General features: G+C 47.4%; 1 protein-coding gene across 9 annotated transcripts in view; it reads right to left on the bottom strand.

Annotated features, from left to right (window-relative positions):
• The window catches only part of LOC140419750 (uncharacterized), a 29,252-nt gene extending 24,912 nt beyond the window's left edge, over positions 1-4,340 (bottom strand). For 4 of the 9 annotated variants that reach the window (XM_072503708.1, XM_072503714.1, XM_072503705.1 and 1 more), the window contains exons 1-2: positions 2,004-2,048; positions 265-377 (exon numbers count right to left, since the gene is read on the bottom strand). The gene's annotated coding sequence lies outside the window, so the exon portion shown is untranslated. Of the gene's footprint in view, positions 1-264; positions 378-2,003; positions 2,059-4,198 lie in introns of those variants that run through there. The other 5 variants (XM_072503707.1, XM_072503717.1, XM_072503706.1 and 2 more) reach the window with 4 other exon arrangements.
• Positions 4,341-7,311: the final 2,971 nt, after the last annotated feature.

A 7,311-nucleotide genomic window follows, 5' to 3' on the forward strand; every position in this document is an offset into this window, starting at 1 on the left:
AAATTTCATTCAGACACATTGGAAGAAATAATGATAAAATACCAAACTTGGTTAAAGTAAATCTAATATTAGAGGCAGAAGAAGTTAGACAATGACAGACAGGTGTTCAGGGAGGGCAGAGGTGAAACAGAGCAATCGGTGAACGTGGATTCAGATCCACAGTAAAGGAGCCAAACCCGCCCCAGAGCCATGGAACCAGAGCACAGATAACAAAGCACAACATTAAAAACTCTAAATTATAGATGAATGTTCAATATTACTCACCTCTGGAACAATTTCACTGTTTTCAAATTTAAACCTGCTGGAGCCCGCATCTGGAAAGATATCAGAAGCACTGGAATCAGAGAAAAATAGCAGTCTTCAAATCTTCTAACTCCCTGGAAAAGGAGATTATAGTTGTGGTTAGATATTAAGAGATAAGCATTTATTTTGTGATTTGGGTTTGCGGTGTTTAAATTTTCCCCTTCTAACCCCATGTAAAATGAGTTTATAAAATCCATCAGCAAGTCTGGGATATAAATTCATAACATTCTCTCCTCCTGTTTATTGGTGTAATATTACATAAAATGGGATTTGTTTACACTGGAAGCAGTTTAGGCAACATTTACTGAGTTGATTCCTGGCATGAAGGGGTTTGTTTTATTTCTTTTTTCAATTAAGGTGCAATTTATCGTGGCCGGTCCACCTATCCCCTATCCTGCACATCTTTGGGTTGGGGGGGGGGGAGGAGAGAGAGCCTTGGCGCCGTGTGGCAGAAGTGCTAACCATTGCACCACTGTACCACCCTTGGGGTTTGTTTTATGAGGAAATATGGGCAGGGTGCACATACATTCATTGGATTTTAGATAAACGAGAGGGGATCTTAATGAAACAGATATTATTCTGAGGGTTAAAAGCAAATTCCCGTGGATGCTGGAATCGGAAACAAAAAATGTTGGACAATCTCAGCAGGTCTGCTTACATCTGTGGAGAGAGAATGGAGCTGACATTTCTAGTGTGGATGACTATGACAAAGACTCGAAACATTTTCTCCATTCTCTCTCCAAAGATTCTGAGGGAGTTTGACAAGGTAAGTGCTGAAAGAATATTTCCCCTCAACAGAGAATCCAGAACTGCAGGGACAGTTGAAACATCAGGGTCTAAGATAGGGGCAGCACGGTAGCATTGTGGATAGCACAATTCCTTCACAGCTCCAGGGTCCCAGGTTCGAATCCCGGCTTGGGTCACTGTCTGTGCGGAGTCTGCACATCCTCCCCGTGTGTGTGCGCGTGGGTTTCCTCCGGGTGCTCCGGTTTCCTCCCACAGTCCAAAGATGTGCGGGTTAGGTGGATTGGACACGCTAAATTGCCCATTGTGTCCAAAAATTGCCCTTAGTGTTGGGTGGGGTTACTGGGTTATGGGGATAGGGTGGAGGTGTTGACCTTGGGTGGGGTGCTCTTTCCACGAGCCGGTGCAGACTCGATGGGCCGAATGGCCTCCTTCTGCACTGTAAAAATTCTATAGACTAGGATAAATAGCTTCTCTCAGCGGGCCAGTAGAATTCCCTCCCTCAGTGAACAGTGGAGGATGGGCCATTGAGTATATTCAGTGTTGTGTTCGGCACCATTTTTGCCCACAAGGGAGTCAATGGTTGGGGAGGTTGGAGACCGGATGATAATGGAGCTAATTCTAATGCTCCTGATCCGAAGGACGCATGCGCTCTGCAGTACTTGGCCCGTCCAAAAATGGCGCCCGTTAACCCAGCGTTTCCATCAGTCAACCGTTTTCTCTCCTGGTCACCGGGACCCGAAAACCCATGCGGTGGCCGCGCATGCGCTCCCGCTGAAGAAGATGGCGGCGGTGGAACTGGGCCTGACCCGGATAAAAGCGCCGCAGCTGCAAACACGGGACCGCCACCGTCTTATTCCGACCTTGGAAACTGCACCGGGTGTTTATGAAGCCTCCGCTCCCTCCCCCTTCCCCCACCCCGGCTCCATTCCTCCCTCCGAAGCACCGAACCTCACCCGCGGACACAGCCACTCCCGCTCTCGCAGGGCTCCCAGCAAAGTGATGCTGCGCATGCGCCAGATACACTGCGCCTGCGCACTGGGCTCCTGTGGAGTGACCAGAGCACCTTCACCCCCGCGGGGAATGTTGAGTAATAGCCGCACCATTGAAACCTCAAACATTTAATGCAAAATAACTTCATTTCGGATAAATTAATTTTAAATAATATCACAAATTGCTGTGATTTGGTGATCTGCTACGTTCTCCTGTGGCACCGCACTGACGTTTAAAAGCTTTTATACTATTTCCTCTCCCTCCCTGATGGTTCTGACTCTGGCTGGGTTCAATCACAGTCACTGGTCCCTCCCTCTATCTATCTCTGATACTGAATATTGACTGTTTTATTGAATGACAGTGAATCTTAACACCTGATTGGGGTGCATAAGATTATGAGAGGCACCGACATATATAAATGATTTGGAGGAAAATGTAACTGGTCTGATTAGTAAGTTTGCAGACGACACAAAGGTTGGTGGAATTGCGGATAGCGATGAGGACTGTCTGAGGATACAGCAGGATTTAGATTGTCTGGAGACTTGGGCGGAGAGATGGCAGATGGAGTTTAATCCGGACAAATGTGAGGTAATGCATTTTGGAAGGTCTAATGCAGGTAGGGAATATACAGTGAATGGTAGAACCCTCAAGAGTATTGAAAGTCAAAGAGATCTAGGAGTACAGGTCCACAGGTCATTGAAAGGGGCAACACAGGTGGAGAAGGTAGTCAAGAAGGCATACGGCATGCTTGCCTTCATTGGCCGGGGCATTGAGTATAAGAATTGGCAAGTCATGTTGCAGCTGTATAGAACCTTAGTTAGGCCACACTTGGAGTATAGTGTTCAATTCTGGTTGTCACACTACCAGAAGGATGTGGAGGCTTTAGAGAGAGTGCAGAAGAGATTTACCAGAATGTTGCCTGGTATGGAGGGCATAAGCTATGAGGAGCGATTGAATAAACTCGGTTTGTTCTCACTGGAACGAAGGAGGTTGAGGGGCGACCTGATAGAGGTATACAAAATTATGAAGGGCATAGACAGAGTGGATAGTCAGAGGCTTTTCCCCAGGGTAGAGGGGTCAATTACTAGGGGGCATAGGTTTAAGGTGAGAGGGGCAAGGTTTAGAGTAGATGTACGAGGCAAGTTTTTTACGCAGAGGGTAGTGGGTGCCTGGAACTCGCTACCGGAGGAGGTAGTGGAAGCAGGGACGATAGGGACATTTAAGGGGCATCTTGACAAATATATGAATAGGATGGGAATAGAAGGATACGGACCCAGGAAGTGTAGAAGATTGTAGTTTAGTCGGGCAGCATGGTCGGCACGGGCTTGGAGGGCCGAAGGGCCTGTTCCTGTGCTGTACATTTCTTTGTTCTTTGACGGGGTGGACAGAAAGCAGTTGTTTCCCCCTTAGTTGAAGGGTCAATTATAAGGGGGCACCATTTTAAGGTAAAAGGCAGGAGGATTTGAGGGAAATAATTTTCACCCAGAGGGTGGTGGGAAACTGGAATGCCTTGTCTGGGAGGGTAGTTGAGGCAGGAAACCTCACAATATTTATATAAAGTACTTGGATGAGCACTTGAAATACAATAACATTCAGGGCCATGGGCCAAGTAGTGGGAATAGCGTAGATTTAGTAAAGTTTTGTCAGTGCAGGATTGATGGGCCAAAGGGCCTCTTCTGTACTATATGATTCTATGACATAGATGTCATTTGGCCCATTATGCCTGTGCTGGCTGTTTGGAAGATCTGTCCCGGCTGGCAGAGTCAGAACAACGTATAACAAAGAACAATACAGCACAGGAACAGGCCCTTTGGCCCTCCTAGCCCACACCGGTATATCTGCTGTAATAATTAAAGAGCTTAATGGATAGTTCACAGACACATTCACCCCTGTTGAAAAATTAGTTGCCCAATTTATTAAGCAGATATTAAGTGCTCACCAGTTAGTTATGCACACAGGGTACCTGATAAGAGTTTAATTCAATCATTCTACAGATCCCACAAACCACAGTGATAGTGTTAATAAAGGGAGTTAGGGGCGTATCCCCAGTGTGATACAGTAGATGAATTATGGGGTTACAAAATCAAAGCATTAATATCCTGCAACTTCACAATTATAACTTGGCTGAGATGTCACAGTTTGAAAGAGCCCCACATACCTGTCAGAGGAATGAGGCTAAGTCCAATAAACCTGGTAAAGCCACATCACTGTTAGACTGCACTGGGAATTTGTGAATGGGTCTGGGTGAGATGAACATGGTCTGCATCAGTGTGGTGCTCTCTCGTTGATTTTGTAGAATTCTTAATAAATACCCAACACAATGATTAGCCCAGAAATCTGAGGACACCATCATCACAGCCCTTGAAACCATTACTGATGGAATCACCAACTATTCTGAAAGTTAGGTTAGTTGTATCACCCTCACTGAAAACATACATCACTGGCAAAAAAAATATAGCTCATCCACAAACCATTCCCCCTCCAGTCCAAACTCTAATTGATTTGGGATGTTGCTGTTAAGAGTCCAAGACAAATTGCTATTTGTAAGGTGAAGGTACATCAGCAGTGGTTAGTGAAAAAGGGTGATGGTAATAACCAGGAAGACTGACTCACCAGGAAAGCTGCTCTCGAGGGGATGGTGTGGGATCCACCCATAGCACAATCATTGGCACCAGTATGACAGATTCCAGTTAATGCCGATTTAAAGGCTTGTCAGGATATTGACCCTGATGTGACTATGGTCAAAGAGGCTGTACACCACAGCAAAGACTTTCCCTCAGCCCTCACAGAAAGCAAGGACTCACTCATCCTACATGATGAGATTTTCTATCACAAGGTGGCTCTAATTTGATTTGGGTCACATTTTTAAGTCTTACAACACAATTAATTTTGTTTAGGGATCAAATTGCGGAGTCTTTCTCTTTTTTAAAAAATATATATTTTATTCGAGTTTTTTGGCCAAACATAACAATACGTAGTGTTTCTTTTACACAACAATAAAGCAATATAAATAGCCGTGGCCAGTTTTAAACAAATAAATAAATAATATATATAAACAAAAACAAAAGAAAAACAAAACTAAATGGCAACTGCCTTGTCCAAAATAAATACTCTCCAAAATTACAGTCCAACAGTCCAATATACAATTACATATACCAAATACCTACACATGTACAATAACATCCCTGAGAGTCCGTCCGATTCCTCCCCCCCCCCCCCCCCCTCCCCCCTGGGATGCTGCTGTTATCTACTTCTTTTCCATTCCCTCTATCTTTCTGTGAGGTAGTCGACGAACGGTTGCCACCGCCTGGTGAACCCCTGAGCCGAACCCCTTAACACAAACTTAATCCGTTCTAACTTTATGAACCCTGCCATATCGTTTATCCAGGTCTCCACACCCGGGGGCTTGGCTTCCTTCCACATTAACAATATCCTGCGCCGGGCTACAAGGGACGGAAAGGCCAACACGTCAGCCTCTCTCGCCTCCTGCACTCCCGGCTCTTCTGCAACCCCAAATATAGCCAACCCCCAGCTTGGTTCGACCCGGACCCCCACCACCTTCGAAAGCACCTTTGCCACCCCCACCCAGAACCCCTGGAGTACCGGGCATGACCAGAACATGTGGGTGTGATTCGCTGGGCCTCTCGAGCATCTCGCACACCTATCCTCTACCCAAAAAAATTTACTAAGCCGTGCTCCAGTCATATGCGCCCTGTGTAGCACCTTAAATTGTATCAGGCTTAGCCTGGCACACGAGGACGATGAGTTTACTCTACGTAGGGCATCCGCCCACAGCCCCTCCTAAATCTCCTTCCCCAGTTCTTCTTCCCATTTCCCTTTCAGCTCATCGACCATGATCTCCCCCTCGTCCCTCATCTCCCTGTATATGTCCGCTACCTCACCGTCCCCCACCCATGTCTCTGAGATCATTCTATCCTGCACTTCCTGCGTCGGGAGCTGCGGGAATTCCCTCACCTGTTGCCTCACAAAAGCCCTCAATTGCATATACCGAAATGCATTCCCTTGGGGCAACCCATATTTCTCCGTCAGCGCTCCCAAACGTCCCATCTACAAAGGGATCTCTCAATTGTACTACCCCAGCTTTTTGCCATGCTCCAAATCCACCATCCATTCTCCCTGGAACAAACCTATGATTGTTTCTTATCGGAGACCGCACTGAAGCTCCCGTCCCTCCCCTATGCCGTCTCCACTGCCCCCAAATTCTCAATGTAGCCACCACCACCGGGCTTGTGGTGTATTTCTTTGGTGAGAACGGCAACGGCGCCGTCACCATTGCTTGCAGGCTAGTCCCCTTGCAGGACGCCCTCTCCATTCTCTTCCACGCCGCTCCCTCCCCTTCTCCCATTCACTTACACACGATTGAAACATTGGCGGCCCAGTAGTACTCACTTTGCCTCGGTAGTGCCAGCCCCCCCCCCCTGTCCCTACTACGCTGCAAGAATCCCCGCCTCACTCTCGCGGTCTTCCCAGCCCACACAAAACTAATAATGCTCTTCTCAATCCTTTTGAAAAAAGCCTTCGTGATCACCACCGGGAGGCACTGGAACACAAAAAGGAATCTCGGGAGGACCACCATTTTAACCGCCTGCACCCTACCTGCCAATGACAAGGACACCATGTCCCATCTCTTGAAATCCTCCTCCATCTGTCCCACCAACCGTGTTAAATTAAGCCTATGTAATGTACCCCAATTCGTGGCTATCTGGATCCCCAGGTACCGGAAGTCCCTTGTTACCTTCCTCAACGGTAAATCCTCTATCTCTCTCTGCTCTGCTCCCCCGGGTGCACCACAAATAACTCACTTTTCCCCATGTTCAGTTGATACCCTGAAAAATCCCCAAACTCCCCAAGTATCCGCATTATCTCTGGCATCCCCTCCGCCGGGTCCGCCACATATAGCAACAAATCGTCCGCATATAGAGATACCCGGTGTTCTTCTCCCCCCCTAAGTACTCCCCTCCACTTCCTGGAACCCCTCTGTGCCATGGCCAGGGGTTCAATCGCCAGTGCAAACAATAACGGGGACAGAGGACATCCCTGCCTCGTCCCTCTATGGAGCCGAAAATAGTCAGACCCCCGTCCATTCGTGACCACGCTCGCCATCGGGGCCCTATACAGCAACTGTACCCACCTGATATACCCGTCCCCAAAGCCAAATCTCCTCAACACCTCCCACAAACAATCCCACTCCACTCTATCAAATGCTTTCTCGGCATCCATCGCCACCACTATCTCTGCTTCCCCCTCTGG

Source organism: Scyliorhinus torazame, chromosome 5, assembly GCF_047496885.1.
Source record: "Scyliorhinus torazame isolate Kashiwa2021f chromosome 5, sScyTor2.1, whole genome shotgun sequence".
NCBI lineage: Eukaryota > Metazoa > Chordata > Chondrichthyes > Carcharhiniformes > Scyliorhinidae > Scyliorhinus > Scyliorhinus torazame.